Source organism: Beta vulgaris, chromosome 5 (assembly GCF_026745355.1).
Source record: "Beta vulgaris subsp. vulgaris cultivar EL10 chromosome 5, EL10.2, whole genome shotgun sequence".
Classification (NCBI taxonomy): Eukaryota; Viridiplantae; Streptophyta; class Magnoliopsida; order Caryophyllales; family Amaranthaceae; genus Beta; species Beta vulgaris.
Genome location: NC_079206.1, coordinates 53815204 through 53836235, shown reverse-complemented (window position 1 = coordinate 53836235; position 21032 = coordinate 53815204).

Below are 21032 nucleotides of genomic sequence, written 5' to 3'. Positions count from 1 at the left end.
TATGGTGGTACTGGTATTATGTCATTACTAGCTACCCTAACAGTAAATGTGAAATGCATATGTCGATGTCATGTTGCATTAGTAATTAGAATCACATTCTACTAGCAATCTGTCACTAGTTATTTGATTTTATGATGTTTAACTAATGTTAGCACCCTTAAATTGTAGTACTAATACACTAAATCTTTTGAGAAAAAGTTTGTCCAAAACACGATGAGCTTAAACTCAATATCATAGGTGCTAACCTTAGTTTTTGTTGTGTAATATTCTCTTTAAGAACCAATTAAAAGCGTCGTAAGTTTTATCGTGTTCACATGCACAAAGGATCATTTATGGCAAATAGCGGATTATTTTCTTGTTTAAACACGAGTTTTTGCTGGCTTTATAGTGATACACAAATTATAATCGGTCTATAATTTATTGAAATTCAAAGGACAAATTAGGAGTATTTAGGAGATTAACAGTGTGTTTGGTTTATTTTTAGTAAAGGAAAAGAAGAGAAAAATGCAAAAACTAAGAGTTATCTGTATTGAATAAAAAGCACAGAGTTACAAAGGAAAAAATGCAAAAATTAAGGGCGGTTTATATTTTATAAAGTGGTGTAAAAAAATACCAAATACAATAATAAGAGTTAAAACACCCAACCTACCCCTTTGTTACTTAACCCCAATGATATACTACTAGCCACAGCACTACACGCTACAGCAACAGCCAGCCCTCTCATCGCTCCTCCTCCTCGCGCGACGCCGGCAACTCCCCTCATCCACCGCACGCTGCCAGCGACTTCATTTATCGTGTTCACATGCACAAGGATCATTTATGGCAAATAGCGGATTATTTTCTTGTTTAAACATGAGTTTTGCTGGCTTTATAGTGATACACAAATTATACTCGGTCTATAATTTCTTGAAATTCAAAGGACAAATTCAGAGTGTTTAGGAGATTAAGAGGAAATAACATTGAAAGTATTGCAGAGAGTATTAAGCCATGATTTGATCTATCATTATTATAAACATAGAGTTTCTCATCTATAACACTACGATAAACGTATAGTGTTTTGACATGTATCATGTTCCATTGGTTAGCATCAATGCATCATGTTTTTTATATGAACTCCACAATTTCGTGTGCCCCATGCCATGCATTATCTTTATTCTTCCATGCTTTGTTGATGCATTATCTTTATTCTCAATGCACAAGGGGAGGAAAAACAATGAAAGAGAATTTTGCATTTAGCTTCTATTTGCTCTTATGTTGTTAGTTTACCATATACTGTTAAAAGGTGAAATAAGAAAAGAAAAAGGGGGTGAGATGCCTTAGGTGTACACTGTTAATAAAGAGATGCAAAAAACCTAGATATGATTGCAAGTGAAACACTTTGATGATAATAATATATGGTTCACCTCTTTTTACGGGATCCAAATTCTTTTGGGAGAATATTTTCGTTTTGTTTTTAGTTTTTGAGTTTGTGCTGTGCTTGTAAAAAGCTTCTCTACTTTCTCTGCTGTTGTCTCCAGTAGAGAAAAGATGCAATTGAGATTTTCTTTTGTTTTTTTCTACACTTGGGTTACTTCATAGTTGATACAGTTTTTGCTTTTCCTTACTTCATATCCTTATCTGGCTGAATCTGGATTCTTAGTTACACCTGTCCATATTTTTTTTAAAAAAATTTCCTTATATGCCCTTTAGTGCCCAAAATTGTCTGGCCTAGGGGTGATAATGAGCCTGACAAGCTCGCGAGCAGCTCGGGCTCGGCTCGGTCAAAGCTCGGTCAAAGCTCGGCTCGTTGAAGCTCGGCTCGAGCTCGGGCTCGGCTCGAGACTTAAACGAGCCGAGCCGAGCTAGGCAAAGCTCGGCTCGTAAAGCTCGTGAGCAGCTCGTTTATTATTTTATATTGAAAAAAAATATTCTTATTAAAAAAATATTTTATATTAAAGAAATTTAATACTAATTTATATTTTAATTTAGATTACAAATTATATATTTTAATTTGTGATCCAACTTCACCTCTACTCCACTAGGCACTAAAGTCCCACATTGGTTAAGAAAACAAGGATCAACCTTATTTTCTTTATAAATAGCTACTATTCCTTACTTCAACTTAAAGTTTAATTTTGTATCTCCTTGGTTGGGAAACAAAAACTATACTTTAATTTCTTCATAGAGGGAATGAAGTATAATTTTAAATAGTTGATTATTTAATCCTTAAAATATTTGATAATTTTTTCTTTAGCAAAACATGGAGTCCCACATTGAAATTTTAACAATGCTAGGAGGGATTCCAAGTTATAAAAGCATATGTAAACAAAACAAGGGTATAATGACTTTGTTTTTCTTAACAAAACATGGAGTCCCACATTGAAATTTTAGCAATGCTAAGAGGGATTCCAAGTTATATAAGCATATGTAGAATGAGTTTGTTTATCTTAAACAAAACATAAAGTTCCACATTGAAATGGGGATAGTGAGTTTGTTTTTCTTTAACAAACCATGAAGTCCCACATTGAAATCTTAGCAATGCTAAGAGGGAAATCAAGTTATAAAAGCATATGATGGGTGAGTGAACAAGCTCACCTACTTCGAGCCAAGCCGAGCTCATTAGTCGAGCCTAAGCGAGCTCGCGAGCCGAGCCTAAGCGAGCTCGCGAGCCGAGCCTAAGCGAGCTCGCGAGGCGAGCCTAAGCGAGCTCGCGAGCCGAGCCTAAACGAGCTCGCGAGCCGAGCTCGAGCCCCAAATTTCCATCACGAGCCGAGCTCGAGCTCGGCTCTCCCAAGCTCGGCGAGCTCACGAGCCGAGCCGAGCTTGGGAAATTATAAACGAGCTCGAGCCGAGCCCAGTGCTATTCGGGCTCGGCTCGCTCGATAAGCACCCCTAGTCTGGCCAAACCATAGGTTTTTATCTGGTTCACTTGATGCGCTTTTTATACCTAACTTATTTGAATTGAACTTAAAAAGTTAGAGTAAGTATATCGGCAATCTTAAGTTGGGTCTTGAAAGAAGTTTGAAGATGAGTCTTGTTAAGACTACTCTGTGTTATTGTAACACCAAACTGTAGGGAGTCTTGAGTTGGGTTTTAAGGTCCAAGACTCAACACAAGACTCTAACATGCAATGGAAAGTTTTGTTACCCACTAAAAATGCGCCACACGTTTTTTTGTTTGTTTAAACCGCATTTTAAAACTGGAATGAGTATGAAGTGAGTTTGAGGGTCAGAGTATAAAACTGAAATGAGTTTGAAGTGAGTATGAAGGATAGAGTATAAAACTAGAATGAGTGTGAAGTGAGTCTGTAGAATTAAAAAGTAGTGAGAAACTGATATGGTACGATATGAAGTTTGAAGTTGAATATGAGGGATAAATTCACCCTTGTTCACCACTTCAAGTTTTAGCCTATACTTACACTTAATTAAAGTTGATTAGCCCCAATTTTTGAAGTGAAGAGATTGGACCCTTCAAATAGTGTGCACTTCAACTTATTTTCATAAGTTTACATGAGTTTCAATAAGTGGTAAAATAAGTTGTAATAGTTTGAGATAACTTCAAATTAGTTGAATATACACACTCATGAGGACCCGTTCTTTTGAATTGAGAGAAAATGAACGGAATTTAACAAAACTGAAAGAAACTGAATTGTAGAGATAAACTGAACTGAAAATAACTTAATTAAACTGAAAATAAGTCCAAAAGAACAGAGCCTAAGTTTGTTTGACCAATTGATTGTTTTACAATTTGAATCATCGGGTAAATATTAATAACTTATAGAGATCTCTATTATATAAGCCAAGGGAGGAGGTGTGGCGTCCTCTTTTGAACTGACTAAAATACCCTTAATAATCTAATTAATGGAATGAAAAAAATTACAAAAGTAACTCATTTAAAAATTCTCATTCCAACTTGCCATTTAAAACAAGTTTAAAATGGTATATGCATCAAATACTTCAATCAAAAATTAAATGGACAAAATATTTATACCTTATAAAAAGAGATGGCATACATAACGTGCACATGAAAAGTCTGAACATTCACTACTTTGATACTCTTTAATTCAGTTAAACCAACTCATTATTTTTGTTCTTTTTGTTCAATATTCATTCACAAAAAATAAATGTTAACAATCACTCACAACCTTTTTATTTTTTTACATTAGCGAATTAATATATCTAAATTCATCTAATTGTTGAATTTTTCACATTTAAGTTTAATCATAAATAAAGTACGAATGGAGTATCTAATAGAATAACAAATTTTGAAATGAACGCACGCATCGCGTGCATATGAAGGCTAGTGTTTGATAAATTTAGTTGTTAGAGGTACATCATGTACGTTGGAGTACATAATTCTATATACTCCCGACACACAATCTTAACAATTTATTTATTTTTTTCTAGTGAGCCTACTTAATATATACTAATATATTAAAAAAGTGTTTCTAAGAATGTATATGTACCACGTGTCACCATCCCTCATTCAATAACATTCTATCTATATCTTTCTCATATAGTTAAAAAAAGAAGCATTATTAAACCAAATATTTAAACCGACAACCTCAAGCATGAAAGAATGAGATCCAACCATCACTCCACCATAGTATTATTGCTTATTTATTCAAAATTAATGATGATATGTGAATGAATAACTTTCGAAATCCATATAATGAATGAGATGACTTTTTTAAATGAATATGAGATGACTTATTTAACTACTACTAAATTGTAGCACAGAGAAATCCCAAGACATCGCCCACGCCTAAATAATAGTTGAGAGATACAAAAAGAGAATAATAAAAGTAGTAATTTTTTTCATTTTGGCTTAAAAATCAACTAAAAGAAATTCCTTTTGCTATATTATCTATTTCAAAATTATTATGTAGAGGAAATTTCTAAACGCCTAAAATTTGTTATAAACTGCTTAAAAATGTTTTAATCATCCCTCTTACAACTTTGTTCTTTCCTTATAATAGACTTGTTTAGAGTTTGTAGGGTTACATATCCGTACGAAGTTTATGTACATTAATTCTATGATGTAGCTGGTGCATAAACTTTGGCAAATTGTATGCTCATTTGTATTGTTCATGTTGATCCATACACGTCTTCTTTCACTTTCTACATGGTATCGATTCTAAGCCTCTTAATCATCCTATATAATAACAGATTTGGATATCTTACATGGAGATTAAGGTTAGATTAAGCATGACATTATATTTCCATTAAGACTAATTTAATGGTTTAGGCAGAGCATCTATCGTAGGCATTCCAGTTGCTATGCGTTAGATGGGAAGGCTGGGGAATGCATGTTTAATATACTTAATAGAATGAGGATGGAAAAAACAATTATTCCTTTGACCACTAATGAACTTATCAAGGGTCCAAATATAATCTTTAGATGTCTCCTACAAGTTATACATTGATAAAATAAAAACAATTCCACTTTGTAGAATTTTCTTTTGGGGTACATCATGCTTTAGGTAGGCTTAAAAGACGAAGTGATTTTTATTACATCAGAATTTGCAGCAAAAAACCTTAGATCATGTTTGGCTGTTAGCTAATTGTATTAGCTGTTAGCTAATTTTACTAGCTGATCTTACTGTTGGAATATTTATAGGATAATGGGTTTATTATGCTCATATGCACTTATACTAGAAGAGGAGGAGGTCTAGTATGCAAAAGATTAGAGTACACAAAGTTGCAAGTCACGTGGAAAACCAAGGGAAAAACAGAAGACCGGTCGCGGGTCGCGACCTGGGGGACGTCGCGGGTCGCGACCTAGGCCTCGCGACTCGCGAGCTTCTTCGCGAGTCGCGACATGTCTTCTGCCTTGGAACGTGAAAAGATGCTTTGACGGTTTTCAACCGTTGTGATGTGTACGTTATCCGTTTAATGGCTATTAGGATCCTTAAATCAGTGGATTAAAGGTCCTTAATCGGTTATTAAAGGGGGGTTATGAAAGTAACCACTCTAATCTATATGACCTTTGTGATTCCTATGAGGAGAGGGTTAGGAGAAGAAGAAGAAAATTAGAAATTTCAATACTCTCTAAACTTCTTGCTTTGCTTAAGAGAAACTTTGCAAACTTCTCTTGAGTGTTCTTCACAAACTCTAAACACAAGTTCTTGTTGATTCACTTAGAAGATCATCTAAGTGGATTGTTCTCTCCGTTGTATCTCATTAGTTATTTCGTGGTAACCCGGTGATCCTAGAGGGGCAAAATTAAACTAATAGGAAAACGTAGTTTCCGTGCCTTGGAGTGGGATATCTGGTTCTCTCATTGATTACACCTAACACTTACTAACTGATTATATTATGTAAAACATGTTTTATGGTAATTTGTGATGCCTTCTCATTAATGATCTTCACCAATATATATGTACATCAATCCTAATAAGAAAAAAAAGCTATACTAATTTACATAGGAATAGGAAACAATATAACCAACTTAAGATTCCTATACAAGGAAAACTCCTTAATATAATATATTTCCTAACCCCCCCCCCTCAAGTTGAATTGGAGCATCAGAAGGTTGGAGAATGCCCAACTAGATTAGAAGAAACTCAAATCGAGCTTTGCCAAGAGCCTTGGTGAAAATATCGACCAATTGAGCGTTGGTGGAGACATTAAGATGGAGATATGAGACCTTCTACGATAGTATCACGAACAAAGTGACAGTCAAACTCAATGTACTTAGTGCGTTCATGAAAAACATGATTATTCGCAATATGTAGTGCAAACTGACAATCACTAAACAAAGGAATAGCCTTAGGATGATTAACACCTTAGCTCAACAACAACGTCTTTAACCATTTCAATTCACAAGTGATAAGAGCCATAGAACGATACTCTGCCTTTGCAGATGAACGAGACACAATATGTTGTTTCTTAGTTTTCCATGAAACCAAAGAGTTACCCAAAAACACAATAATTCAACCTGTCAAAGATCTATGAGTAATAAGATAAACAGCCCAATCAGAATCACACCATCCCTGCAAAGAAAACTCAGTGCCTGAACGCAATAAAATGCCCTAATTAAGAGTACCTTTTAAATATATATCAAACAACATGAAGGGCGGCTTCCCAATTCTCCTGACGAGGAGCCTGCATAAATTGCAAAAGCACATGAACAAAATAAGCCAAGTTAGGCAGAGTGACGCCTAAATAAATCAGGTGCCCAACAAGTCGGCGATATGCCGTAACTTCCGTCAATAATTCTCTTGTAGCCTGCACTAAATGATGATTCTTTTCTATAGGAAAGCTACTTGGCTTCGCACCCAATAAACATGCTCCAGAAATAATATCAAGAGTATATTTTCGTTGATAAAGAAAAAGTCCTATAGCACTCCGAGCAACCTCAATCCCTAAGAAGTATTTCAGGGATCCAAGATCCTTCATCTTGAAAGAAGCACTCAAATAAGTTATGAAAGTATGTAACGCAGTGGAAATCATTCCTAGAAATAATTAGATCATTAACATATACCAAAACATTAGCCTGAACCATCCCATGAGTATATGTAAATAAGAATAATCAAAGTAAGATTCTTGAAAACATACTCTTTCAAAGCAGTAATAACATGCTTAGAAAACCAACAACGAGGAGCTTGTTTGAGACCATATAGGGACTTGCGTAAGCGGCAAACCATATTGGGATTCAAATCCTCAAACCCAGGAGGAAGCTTCATATAAACTTCTTCATCAAGAATACCATGTAGAAAGGCATTGTGAACATCCAGCTGATGAAGCTCCCAATTTTTAGAAGCAATAATAGCAAGAAAAGCACGTACATTAGTCATTTTAGTAGTAGGAGAACAAACATCTCATTATAATCAATACCTGCCTCCTGATGATTCCCTAAAACAAGTCTAGGTTTCAAGCTTTCAATCTCTTCGTTCACCAGATATTTGATACGATACACCCATTAACCCTCCAAAGATTTCTTACCAGGAGGTAAGCTAAGGTCTCCAAAGTCCAAGTACCATTATCCTTAAGAGCCATAATCTCATCTTGCATGGACTCCTTCCACCTAACATCACACATAGCCTCCTTAAAAGACCCGAGTTCTGTATTAGTAACAACAACAACAACAACAACAAGAAGAAGAAATTTTCGATAATTCACAAAATAGTTTGCACAATTTATGTAGTGAGTTATAGGATAAGGAGTATATGTGGAAGCAGTGGAAGGAGAAGTAGATGAAGATGGACTATCCACTTGAACAGAGTTAGTGACAAAGTCTTGAAGCAAAACGGAGGGATATTTTTCTTGTAAACCATGACCCAAAATAGGAGTAGAAGCATGATCCACCAAAAGAGTGGATAAGGAAGTGTCCAAGGGAGGAGAAGAAGACCCAGCTGAAACTGGGCTCGGGAAAGTCTAGTAGGCGCACTCGAGGAAGGAACATTGGAATTAGGGACGTGGGCCTGGGGAAAAGCTGGCCCAGGTGGAGAAGGGAAATGTAGTGGGCGCGGTTTGGTGTGCGGTGGGCTTGGGGAGAGCTAGGCCCAGGCAAGGAAGAAGGAGAAGAAAGTGACGTGGGTTTTGGGTGGGCCTAGGAAAGCAGGGCCCAGACGAGGAAGGAGGTGAAGAAAGGGACACACATTTGGTGTGGCCCTATGGAGAACTGGCCCATGTGAAGGAGAAGAAGAGGTGGTGAGATTGGGTCAACAGGTTTAGTGGTGCTAGGCTTAGAAATATTTGTGGAGCTGGGCTGTGGTGAGTTGGAGGACAAGGGAGGCTTATGAGGTGGGAGTTGGATAGACTCCTCCAAAAAATTGAAGGAAGTAAAATCACAATAATAGGCTCATTTGTGGGAGGAAACAAGGAGGATGGATCAATATTAACATCTTTAGGAGTAGAAAAGGGAACACTTCCTTAAAAAATTTAACATTTGCGGACACGAAAAATTCTTTAGTATTAAGATCATATAATTTTCATTCTCTCTAGCCAAATAGGTAGCCCACAAAAATACACTTTCTACTTTTACTAGCAAATTTGTCACCCTTGGTTTTATGATTGTGAGCAAAATAAATAAAGACAACGAAAGGTTTTGATAGCCTCATATGTAATACTCCGTATTTTTAGTAAGTTATTATTTATATTTTTATAAAAATTTTAGTTTTTGAAAAAGGTTTTATTTACTAAAAAGGCTTATTATTTATTAGAAAGGCTTTTATAAGAAAAGTTTTGGGTATTTAAAATAAATTTTAGCCCAAATGAATTTTGGGCCTAACTTTCCTAAGTTTTATATTCAAGTAGTTTGTTCAAAATAAAATTAAAAATATTTTACAGAAAATCTAAAAAGGTTTAGAAAAAAAAAAATTTACAAAAAAAAAAAAGGTTTATAGAAAGAAAAAGAAAAAAAAAAAGAAAAAGAAATTTTTTTTGTTAGCCATAATCTCACGCGGCTAAGTTGTTAGCGTGTGATGATAAAGTTTTGTTTATTTTTTTTCTTCCTTTTAACCTATCTTTTTAGTTATTTACCTTATATGATTATGTGTTATGGGATAATTTATATCTTTTCCTAATCTTAGTTGGATAAGCGTAAATATTAGTTATATCCTAACTAGATTAGTTTATCTTTTCCTTAAATCTATCTTTTAGTTTCCTAATCCTATTCCGATTCTACTTTTCCAACTAGTATAAATAGGGGTCTCCACCCATCATATTCTTCACACCAAATTTGAGAAATAAATCTCTTTTCTCAAATTTAAACTCTCTCTCCCTCTTAGCCTACCTTTCTCTTTCTCCCTAGTAATTCAAGGTGCGTGCGTATGTAGATATGTAAATATTATTCTACATATGTAATATCATGTTTTTAGGGTTATTATTTTACATGTTTTACGAGTTTACATGAATTTGTTAAATTTATTATAAGCATGGCAAGTGGTCCGTGTTAAATTTATTTTCAATCTGTAGATTGTAAGATATAGTAAACCATGCAGTTGCCGTCGTTATGCGTGGAGTTGTTTTTTTTATACTGTTGTCATGGTTTTGTTGCCTCATTACTAAGGTTATCATTATTAGTCTCCAAATCCATGTACCGAGTTGGACTATTACATTGTTAGTAGAAAACTTTCTACTTTAGTTTAGTGGTATGCATGTATTTAGTTTTTAAGGTTTATGAATCATGTTGCATGATTCTTGCATAGTACGAATACTTTACTCTGTTGTTATTAACATAATTGTTTTTACTATTCACATTAGTATTATCATAAAAATTATTAGTTCATGTATGATCAAGATTATTTCATGAACAAGTTATATATTTTATTTATGCCTTTATATGGCTAAAGTTTATAAGAATTATTATTCTTTTTTTTTAAAGGAGGATTATTTTAGAAGGATTTTTATTAGTTATATGATCTTTTATGATCACAAATTATAAAGAGGCCACGGCTTGTTATTTATTAGCAAGAACGGTAGCTATTATATTATTTACCCATGTACTTTTTGTATAAGTCATGTGGACAAGGTAGTTCCCCTCGTAATAGACTCAGTAAGGAATACTAAACTTGGGGGGTGTGCACACTTTAGGCAAGGTACCTAGGCAAGGAAAAAGGATTTTTATCAAGGTTATATACTTTATATTATACAAGTATCCAAGGAGTTTATACAAATTATTTCAAGTATCCAAGGAAGGTTTATATGAGTATTTTGAATGTTTAGTAAAGTATTTAAATTTCCGCATATACATGTACTCAGTATTTTTACTGACACGCATTTTGTTTTGTTTTGTTTTATGGCTTTGTCCCTGTGATGACCCTTTTGGTGAGCAGATTTACAGGTTTGATGCATACTTCATATGGGGGAGCTAGTGAGGAATCATAATTAGTCAAGGAGTTGTTATTTTATTGTCTTTATTTCCATTGTTATATAATTGTGCAATAAAGTTTATATTTATAAAGAGAAGTTAGTTCAGTTATTTCCGCTGCATTAGTTTCAAGTTCAGTTAGTAGTTAGTATTAAAGCCTTTAACGTTATCACGTGGCGGTAATACTCTCAAGTTTCTCAAGTGTTTTATATTAAAATAAGTTTTTCAAAAGAGAGAAATTTGGGGGTGTTACAAAGTGGTATCAGTTTTCCAGGTTCTTTTTCAAACTAAAATAAACAGTCAATGAGATTATGGGTAGATTTAGGAGGGGCATATAAGATAGAGTTTCGCATTCTATTTACATTTTTTGACATTTTATATTATGTGAAAAAAAATACTTTTTTTTTTAAGCAAATACTTATATTTTCAAGTATAGATATTTTCTGATTTATATTTTGACGAACGGAATAAGTATGTGGATTTATTTTTCTGAGGAAAGTTCTGGCTAAGGAAAGACTTGGTACTTAAGTTGGCCGTTTGTGCCGCACCTCTCTTTCCTGGGAACTCACTCGATTAATTATTCATACACTAAGCCTAGTACTCAAATAAACAACTCTTTTGGTCATATACACATACATGTATTTTTCATGGATATCAAACAAATTTTTTTTTTATAGGAATTTGAAATATTTTTTTGATTCATTTCAAATTATAGTTCAAATGTTATTTTTATTTTGACTATTATTGCAACATGCAATCCATATTTATCTTATAAATCAATATATATTTATTCAAATTATAAAGCTGAATTTTTTTTATAAAGTATTGATTTTTGTAAGAATTGTTTAGTGTTTATTGTTCTATTTGTAATAGGATTATTTTGAACATATTTTAAGGAAGTTTGACTTATTGTCAAGTTAATATGAAAAATCTTCGTATTTTTCATAAGCAAAAGAAAGAGTTTGTTGTATATTATAAGAATTGAGTTATTATTTTGTCTTTCATGACATGTTATTAAGAAAAGCTGCTTGCAAGTTGTGAGATTACTATCTCTTACGATATTTTTTTTTTGGCATGTATATTTTCTATAAGACGAGCTTGGTTTTTTTTTTTTTTAATGTCTTATATGACATCTGTGCATGTGATCTAATTCATGCAAAGTAATTTATATACATTGTGTAAAGCATCAATATGTTTATTGATTTATAAGTGTTAGGAGAACCTATGAGTTCAAAGTAAGCCAAGTTGACTATTTGAGATCCATCAAAGGTGAAAATTGTTCTAGTTTATTCCTTATAAGGAAAGAAGTTTAGTAGTTATTTGTTTTAGTAGGAGTGAAGAAGGCAATACATTATATTATGTGCCGAGGATTGTGAAACTAGTCCTTTGAAGTTTTATGTAGTTGGATGATCTTTGATGTTTAGTGACATAAGTAAGGAAGAGAAATTTCATAATTTGTGGAAACAAGTAGGAGGTCAATGGTTTATACCAGCTTGGAGGAATTATTAAGATTTAGATAAGTTATATATTTTGTTTATGGATATAGTCGACACCGTCTTAGCAATGATATAGAGATAACCTTTGAAAGGTGACAAATAAAAAAAATATTATGAGGACCTTATAAGTATATGAGATACCATATTTGAAGCTGGATTTAATTAAGAATTTTCCCCTATGCTGAATCGCAAAGAAGTTATCGTTGTTATAGTTAAGCAAAGAAAGTACGAAGTAAGACCATATTTGAAACTTTAGCAGGTTCCTTTAGATCATTTTTTGTTTTAAAGGTGAAGTAAGATACTAGAATTCTTTAAATGTATTCTAAGTTGATTTTGAGGATTATTGGTGTTAAGAGAAGCATTATTTTTGGGAGTAGTCTTAAAGTACTTTTGCTTGAAGGATAGTGTATAATTGTTGTTTTGTCAATATGAAAGATAGAGTGATTACAAGAATTGGGTATATCACTTATTGAAATAATTAAGTGACTCTAATAATAGAAGAATTATATTCTTTTGGGAGAAGTCTGGAGCTTTATAAAAGAGAAAAAGGGACGAAACTAGTCAATCAAGGTTTGATTTTGGAAAGAATAGTCATATTTTATTATGGATTTAAGCATTGAGTTTGTATTATATGAAGGAGTTAATGAAGATTATATGAATTTTTAGGAAAAGATTGCTTATTTACTATCTCAAGTTATAGTTGAGTACTGTTTATTTTTTAGAGAATATTAATTGTGGTACTTTAAAAGAAATTTGAAGATGAATTTTGAGGAGTTTTAGTTTTGAGGACCTAAGTAAGGAAGTCTATTTTTTCTTCAAGTATATGTTGTGTTAGTATAATACTAACAAGTTTTGCTTGTGAATAATGATGAATTGATTTGATTTTGATTTGTAATAAAGTAGGATCACGGGTAATTTTTTTTTTTTTTTTTTTTTTTTTTTTTTGATATTCATTGTGAGATCTTCATGAGTTATGTAAAGCTGATTAAATTTTGAGGAGAAAACAAATGTATTTTAATTACAAACAAAAGAAAAAGTTGTTTGAATATTTTATTTTCGAGTAAAGCTTGCGAAAGATTTTATAAAGTTCTTTTGTTCTCACTATATTATAGCATTTTGATAATATATTAGTATTTGCTCAAATAGTTTAAACTTGTCTTTAGTATCAGTATGTATTTCTTTATTATTTCAAGAATTTGAAAAAAATTTCCTACTCAAGTTTTAGAAAATTTTCAGTTGTCATAAACTATACCCTTTTGTACTTATTCAAATACTTTCTTTATTATGTTGATTTATTATTGAAGGCAATTATTTCGAATACCTTGAAATAGAGGTTAATTTTTTAAAAAGTTTAAAAGATATTTTTGAAAGTATTATCTCTCTAGTGGTTTTATTATTCCATTTCCCGCAAAGATTCTTAATTGTTTTTCACTACAAAGTTGGTAAATAATTTTAAGTGAAGTTTTAAGCCTTAGCGAGTTACGGGGGCGTAACTCCTTTTAAGAGGGGTAGAATACGATAGAGTTTCGCGCTTTTAACTTAAAACGCTATTTTTGACCTACTTTTGACTTATTTTATGAGTTATTATGTGAGCCAACTTATTTTTATAGAGAGTTTGTTGTATATGTGAATTACATGCTTTACTTCTTACTTGCTTGTTTCAAGTTTCGAGGACGAAACTTCTTTTAAGGGGGGTAGTCTGTAATACTCCGTATTTTTAGTAAGTTATTATTTATATTTTTATAAAAATTTTAGTTTTTGAAAAAGGTTTTATTTACTAAAAAGGCTTATTATTTATTAGAAAGGCTTTTATAAGAAAAGTTTTGGGTATTTAAAATAAATTTTAGCCCAAATGAATTTTGGGCCTAACTTTCCTAAGTTTTATATTCAAGTAGTTTGTTCAAAATAAAATTAAAAATATTTTACAGAAAATCTAAAAAGGTTTAGAAAAAAAAAAATTTACAAAAAAAAAAAAGGTTTATAGAAAGAAAAAGAAAAAAAAAGAAAAAGAAATTTTTTTTGTTAGCCATAATCTCACGCGGCTAAGTTGTTAGCGTGTGATGATAAAGTTTTGTTTATTTTTTTTCTTCCTTTTAACCTATCTTTTTAGTTATTTACCTTATATGATTATGTATTATGGGATAATTTATATCTTTTCCTAATCTTAGTTGGATAAGCGTAAATATTAGTTATATCCTAACTAGATTAGTTTATCTTTTCCTTAAATCTATCTTTTAGTTTCCTAATCCTATTCCGATTCTACTTTTCCAACTAGTATAAATAGGGGTCTCCACCCATCATATTCTTCACACCAAATTTGAGAAATAAATCTCTTTTCTCAAATTTAAACTCTCTCTCCCTCTTAGCCTACCTTTCTCTTTCTCCCTAGTAATTCAAGGTGCGTGCGTATGTAGATATGTAAATATTATTCTACATATGTAATATCATGTTTTTAGGGTTATTATTTTACATGTTTTACGAGTTTACATGAATTTGTTAAATTTATTATAAGCATGGCAAGTGGTCCGTGTTAAATTTATTTTCAATCTGTAGATTGTAAGATATAGTAAACCATGCAGTTGCCGTCGTTATGCGTGGAGTTGTTTTTTTATACTGTTGTCATGGTTTTGTTGCCTCATTACTAAGGTTATCATTATTAGTCTCCAAATCCATGTACCGAGTTGGACTATTACATTGTTAGTAGAAAACTTTCTACTTTAGTTTAGTGGTATGCATGTATTTAGTTTTTAAGGTTTATGAATCATGTTGCATGATTCTTGCATAGTACGAATACTTTACTCTGTTGTTATTAACATAATTGTTTTTACTATTCACATTAGTATTATCATAAAAATTATTAGTTCATGTATGATCAAGATTATTTCATGAACAAGTTATATATTTTATTTATGCCTTTATATGGCTAAAGTTTATAAGAATTATTATTCTTTTTTTTTAAAGGAGGATTATTTTAGAAGGATTTTTATTAGTTATATGATCTTTTATGATCACAAATTATAAAGAGGCCACGGCTTGTTATTTATTAGCAAGAACGGTAGCTATTATATTATTTACCCATGTACTTTTTGTATAAGTCATGTGGACAAGGTAGTTCCCCTCGTAATAGACTCAGTAAGGAATACTAAACTTGGGGGGTGTGCACACTTTAGGCAAGGTACCTAGGCAAGGAAAAAGGATTTTTATCAAGGTTATATACTTTATATTATACAAGTATCCAAGGAGTTTATACAAATTATTTCAAGTATCCAAGGAAGGTTTATATGAGTATTTTGAATGTTTAGTAAAGTATTTAAATTTCCGCATATACATTACTCAGTATTTTTACTGACACGCATTTTGTTTTGTTTTGTTTTATGGCTTTGTCCCTGTGATGACCCTTTTGGTGAGCAGATTTACAGGTTTGATGCATACTTCATATGGGGGAGCTAGTGAGGAATCATAATTAGTCAAGGAGTTGTTATTTTATTGTCTTTATTTCCATTGTTATATAATTGTGCAATAAAGTTTATATTTATAAAGAGAAGTTAGTTCAGTTATTTCCGCTGCATTAGTTTCAAGTTCAGTTAGTAGTTAGTATTAAAGCCTTTAACGTTATCACGTGGCGGTAATACTCTCAAGTTTCTCAAGTGTTTTATATTAAAATAAGTTTTTCAAAAGAGAGAAATTTGGGGGTGTTACATCATAAGCAGGAGAAAAATAATGAAGAACCATTGAAAGGGGATTGATTATTTAATAAAAGAGAGGGAGTGCGATTTATCAAATGAGCTGCAGTAGTGACACTCCCCCCCCTCTCCCCCCCCCCCCCCCAAAAAAAAAGGAAGATTGGATTGGAAAAGTAAGGCTCTACCCACATTTCAAAATGTGTTTATGTTTTGTTTCAACTCTTCCATTTTGTTGTGGAGTTTTGATACAAGAGGTTTGAAATATAATTCCAATGGCATTGAAGTAATCATGTAAATAATTAAATTCGGTGACGTTATCAATTTTTAATGGTAGAAGAGAATTGGCGATGAACCATGGCAACAAAATTCATGAACATGCGAAAGATTTTTGTTTTATCTATCATTAAATAAACCCACTCAGCTCTAGAATAGTCATCAACAATGGTTAAAATTAAAATAACAAGCTCCACAGGAGGAGACATGTCTGTAAGGGCCTCAAAAATCACAATGTATCTTCTCAAAAATTCTAGAAGCTTTATTAGAATTAAAAGGAAATTTGTCTCTAAGATGATTAGCACAAAAACAAATCTCACAATGATTATATAAACTATCCAAATGACCATATGAAAAAGGGGGAAGTTACTTCACTGCTTTCTCTAAAGGGTGTCCCATACATTGATGCCACAACTGAAATTCGGAGATAGTAGCATGAACAAAAGCAGTATGTGGCACGACTGCATCAAAGTAGTACAGTCCATCCCTTATACGATCCATTTCAATCAGCTCTCACACTTAGTCCTATATAGCACACATAGAAGGAGAAAATTGAACAATACAATGAAAATCATTAGTGAAATGAGAAATCGAAAGTGAATTGCAATTGAAAGTACGTAGGAACATATTGAACACGAGTCAAAGTAATAGCAGGAGAAAGAATAACAATGCTTATTTGCGTAGCTACCACCGATTCACCATTAGAAAGCCCAACCGGACATGGATCAATATTAACCCTTGTATGAAACAAACCTTTGTTACCAGTAACATGATAAGTGGCACATGTATCAATAATCCAAGAATCAGAGACAAACATACCATTCAAACGTTTCTTTGGAATTTTGACATTGCCTAGAAGACCCGCGAGGGCCTTCCACTGCTCGGCCAAAAAGAGAGTAGAGGAAGTAATTGAAGAGGACGAAGGGGGTACAATAGACCCCACGACAGCCATGACATTGGCATTGGTGGCACCATGCCCGCACCAGCAACAGACCGAACCCCATGATCCGCACCTTTAACATTATTTGGCCAGCCTTCCAAATACCTCACAATCTCATAGCAAGCCTTAACTTCATGTCCTTGTTTCTTACAGTGTGAACAAGTAAGTAATTGCCAACATTTAGCAGCTTCATAGCCTATTTTATGACAACTAGTGCATAGGGGGCGCTCTCCCGAGCCGCGGCCACGACTCTATTCCCCACGCACAGCAAAAACGAGAGTTTCACTCAGGTAGAGGGGGAACAGATGTGGCTAACTGAACCCTCTCGTCTTGTATAACCAACTGATATGTCCTATCCAAGGAAGGTAAGGGATCCACGAATAAAATTTGCGTACAAAGACGGGAATGATACTCCAAATTAATCCCTATAAGAAAATCATGAATTTTTTCAGTTTCACGGCGTTCCTCATGAAGTAAACCAGTCGAACAATTAAAACAACAAGCACAAGAAATTAATAGAACATGATGAAACAATTCCTCCTAGAAAGCATTTAATTTCCCATAATATGCAGAAACAAACATGGATTTAGATTGTTCAAAACGAGCAATAACAGAACGTAATAACTGAATTCTCGAGCCATTAACAGTAGCAAAACGAGTTTTTGAACGATCCCAAAGTCGTTTTGCCTCACGAAATTTTGTTGACGTACCTTTGACATTAGAATAAATTGTATTTGAAATCCACGAAACCAACATCGTGTTGACCTTAGCCCAATCTGCAGATGAGTATGGTGGTTCGGTGCTAAATATAGTGCCATCTAAGAAAACCAACTTTCGACGTGCCTCAAGATCAAGTTGAATATCTGTAGCCCACTCATCATAATTATCATGTTGTAGGTGTGTAGGAGTGACGAAGTCGTCGGGACGATCACCTGTGTCGAGATAGAAAGGGTAGGCCGGTGATATCGAGTTTAGGGTTATTGGTAGGCGAGGGGGTGGCGGTGTGTTGCTTCATCACCGACCCTCATTAGGGTTTTGAATTAAAATTAACTCTTCTCCTATAACATGTAAAATATGTTTTATAGGGTCATTTGTAATACTTCTCATCAATGATCTCCACCAATATATATGTACAACCATCCTAACAAGAAAAGGAAAGTTATACTAATTTACATAGGAATAGGAAACTATATAACCAACTCGAGAATCCTATACAAGAAATACTCAATACAAAATATTTCCTAGCATATTAGATGTGTGTATAAAGATGTTTAGTAAGTAGCTGATAGTTGATTGTTACATTGTTGATGTGTAAGATGACCAATAAGGACATGTGTATAATATATTGTTATTGTACCTTTTATTATTTATTAATGTAATTTTTAATAACTTTAGGACATAAATGTAATTGGTTCACTCATTCCCAAACCTCTAATGTCAAAAAGCTTCTCCCCCAACTTTTTCAAACAGAGCTTTTTGGGTTCAATAAGCTAACTGAAACCCTGTTTTACCAAACACCCAAATAATCCTCTAATATGAGCTCAAACCTCTAACTTTGCCCCAAACCTCTTTTTACCAAAGAATGCCTTAAACTATGTGTTAAGAAATTATTCTTAAACAAGACCCGAGTCCATTCTCTTCAATTGTATTAATCTGAATGGACTTATTAGATTTAACCAATTCTCTTGTCACCTTATGTTTCCACTTGATTTCAATCATGCTTCTTACGGAATGTCTATGCTTGATTTTAGTAGTCTAGATGTGCAAATAAGTATACTTCCTCCGTTTTTATTTAGATGTCACACTTTTGAAAAGTTCGGTTACCTAGGAAAAATTTAGTAAGGGATTAAGAGAAAGTAAGGGTGGGGATTAAAGGGAGTAGGGAACACCAGTGAGCCACCACCACCAGTGGGCCACAGCAGTGCGCCATCGCCGCGACCAACGACGCCATCAAATCGACCACCGACACCACCAAATCGACCACTGACACCCTCTCCCTCCCCTTCCCCTGCTGAACGCGCAACCCCCTCCCCTTCTCCTTCCCTTGCAGTCGCGTGACTGGGTTTTCGGCGGTGAGGTTTTCGAGGGTTGGGTGGGGTTTTAGGTAGCAGGGGTGGTATTTTCAAGGCTGGGGTAGGGTTTTCGGCGCGTGGGGTAAGGTTTTCGGCGGGTGGGCTTTTCGGTGAATGGGGTGAGGTTTTCGGTGGCTGGGTGGGGTTTCCGGCGGGTGTAGTGGGGTTTCTGGCGTGGGGTAGGGTTTTCGGCGGGGGGGGGGGGTGTTTCGACGGGGGTGGGGTGCGGTTGTGGGGAGGGGGTTGGACTGCTAGGGTGAGTGGAAGAGGGATGCCGGTTAATTATTAATTGTTAATTTAGGTTAAATTTGGTTAAATTAAATAGGTTTAATTTTGATTAATTGTTCTAAGTAAGGGTAAGTTGGTCATTTTACAGGGCAAAACTTGCTAATTTAGGAAAGAAAAAAAATGTAACATTTATTTTGAAACATAGTTTTAGGAAAGTGTAACCTCTAAATAAAAACGAAGGAAGTATTAGATTTCGAGCAAAAGAAACGACACGATTTGTATTTCAACTTTTCAAAAGGGTATTACTATTTACCGCCCCTATTTACTTAAAATCGCCCATATTTTTTTCAAATTTTTCCTAAACTACTCCTCACTCTCCTCCTCTCACACTCATTCTCAATTTCTCTCACCTCACACCAACCACCACCACTTGAACCACCACCATCGAAACCACCACCACCACCCCGCGAATTTTTTTTTTGGAAAATACCACAGAGGAAACGAGCAGAATAATTCTGCTCGTTTCCTCTGTGGTATTTTTCAAAAAAAAATTCGCGGGGTGTTGGTGGTTTGGGTGATGGTTCCAGTGGGGTGGCGATTTGGGTGGTGTTTCCGGTGTGGTGGCGATTTGGGTGGTGGTTCCGGTGTGGTGGTGGTCCCGTGGTGGTTGGTGTGAGGTGAGAGAAAGTGAGTGAGAGGAGGAGAGAGAGAGAGTGAGTGAGAGGAGGAGAGAGAGAGAGAGTGAGTGAGTGAAGGGTAGTTTAGGAAAATTTTGAAAAAATATGGGCGATTTTAAGCAAATACAGACGATAAATAGCGAATAGGTTTCAAAAACCATGGATAATTTACCTGTGGTTCTTGCACTCTTGCTTTAGTTTATGCATCTCATACTCTTCATTTGATCTTAAACAGATACGTCAGATCCTTCGACATTTTGAAATAAGTATGGGCGCTTCGATACTTCAACTTTGGGTTACAAATCAACTAGACACGTGGAGACGTATCTATGTCTAACATGCATGGCTATGTGAGTCCGAGTAACATAGTTTACAATAACATAAGATATTAACCGGAAACTATGAATTCAGTAAAATGCAGCGTGTTGTCCCAGGGAATCAATCTTCCAGCCAAATCCGGGAATTCAAGAAGTCAGATGAATAATAAAGCAAATTCTCTCCTGCAATTGCACAAGACAATGATCAAATTACAAAACAGAAATTAGCAAAAAAGTGCATAATACTTTTTACTTCATAAAGTTTTATTATTCCTTTGAATATATATGCTAATTAGCACTATGTGTGGTGTCATGTGATAGTTAGAGAACCCCAAAATTGCAACAGAAACAGAAGTTATAACCCTTAATTTCTTATCAGGTTGCTGCAGTAATACAGTACAGATCCTGGCTTGGTTGTCCCAGAAGCAAACAGTAGTAGAATAATTAAAATCACTGGTGATTAATCAAGTGCTTGATGATTAATTAATTAATTAACTAGGTTACACAGATAGATTACCACTTAATAGAGGAGTTGTTGGGACCACCATTAAA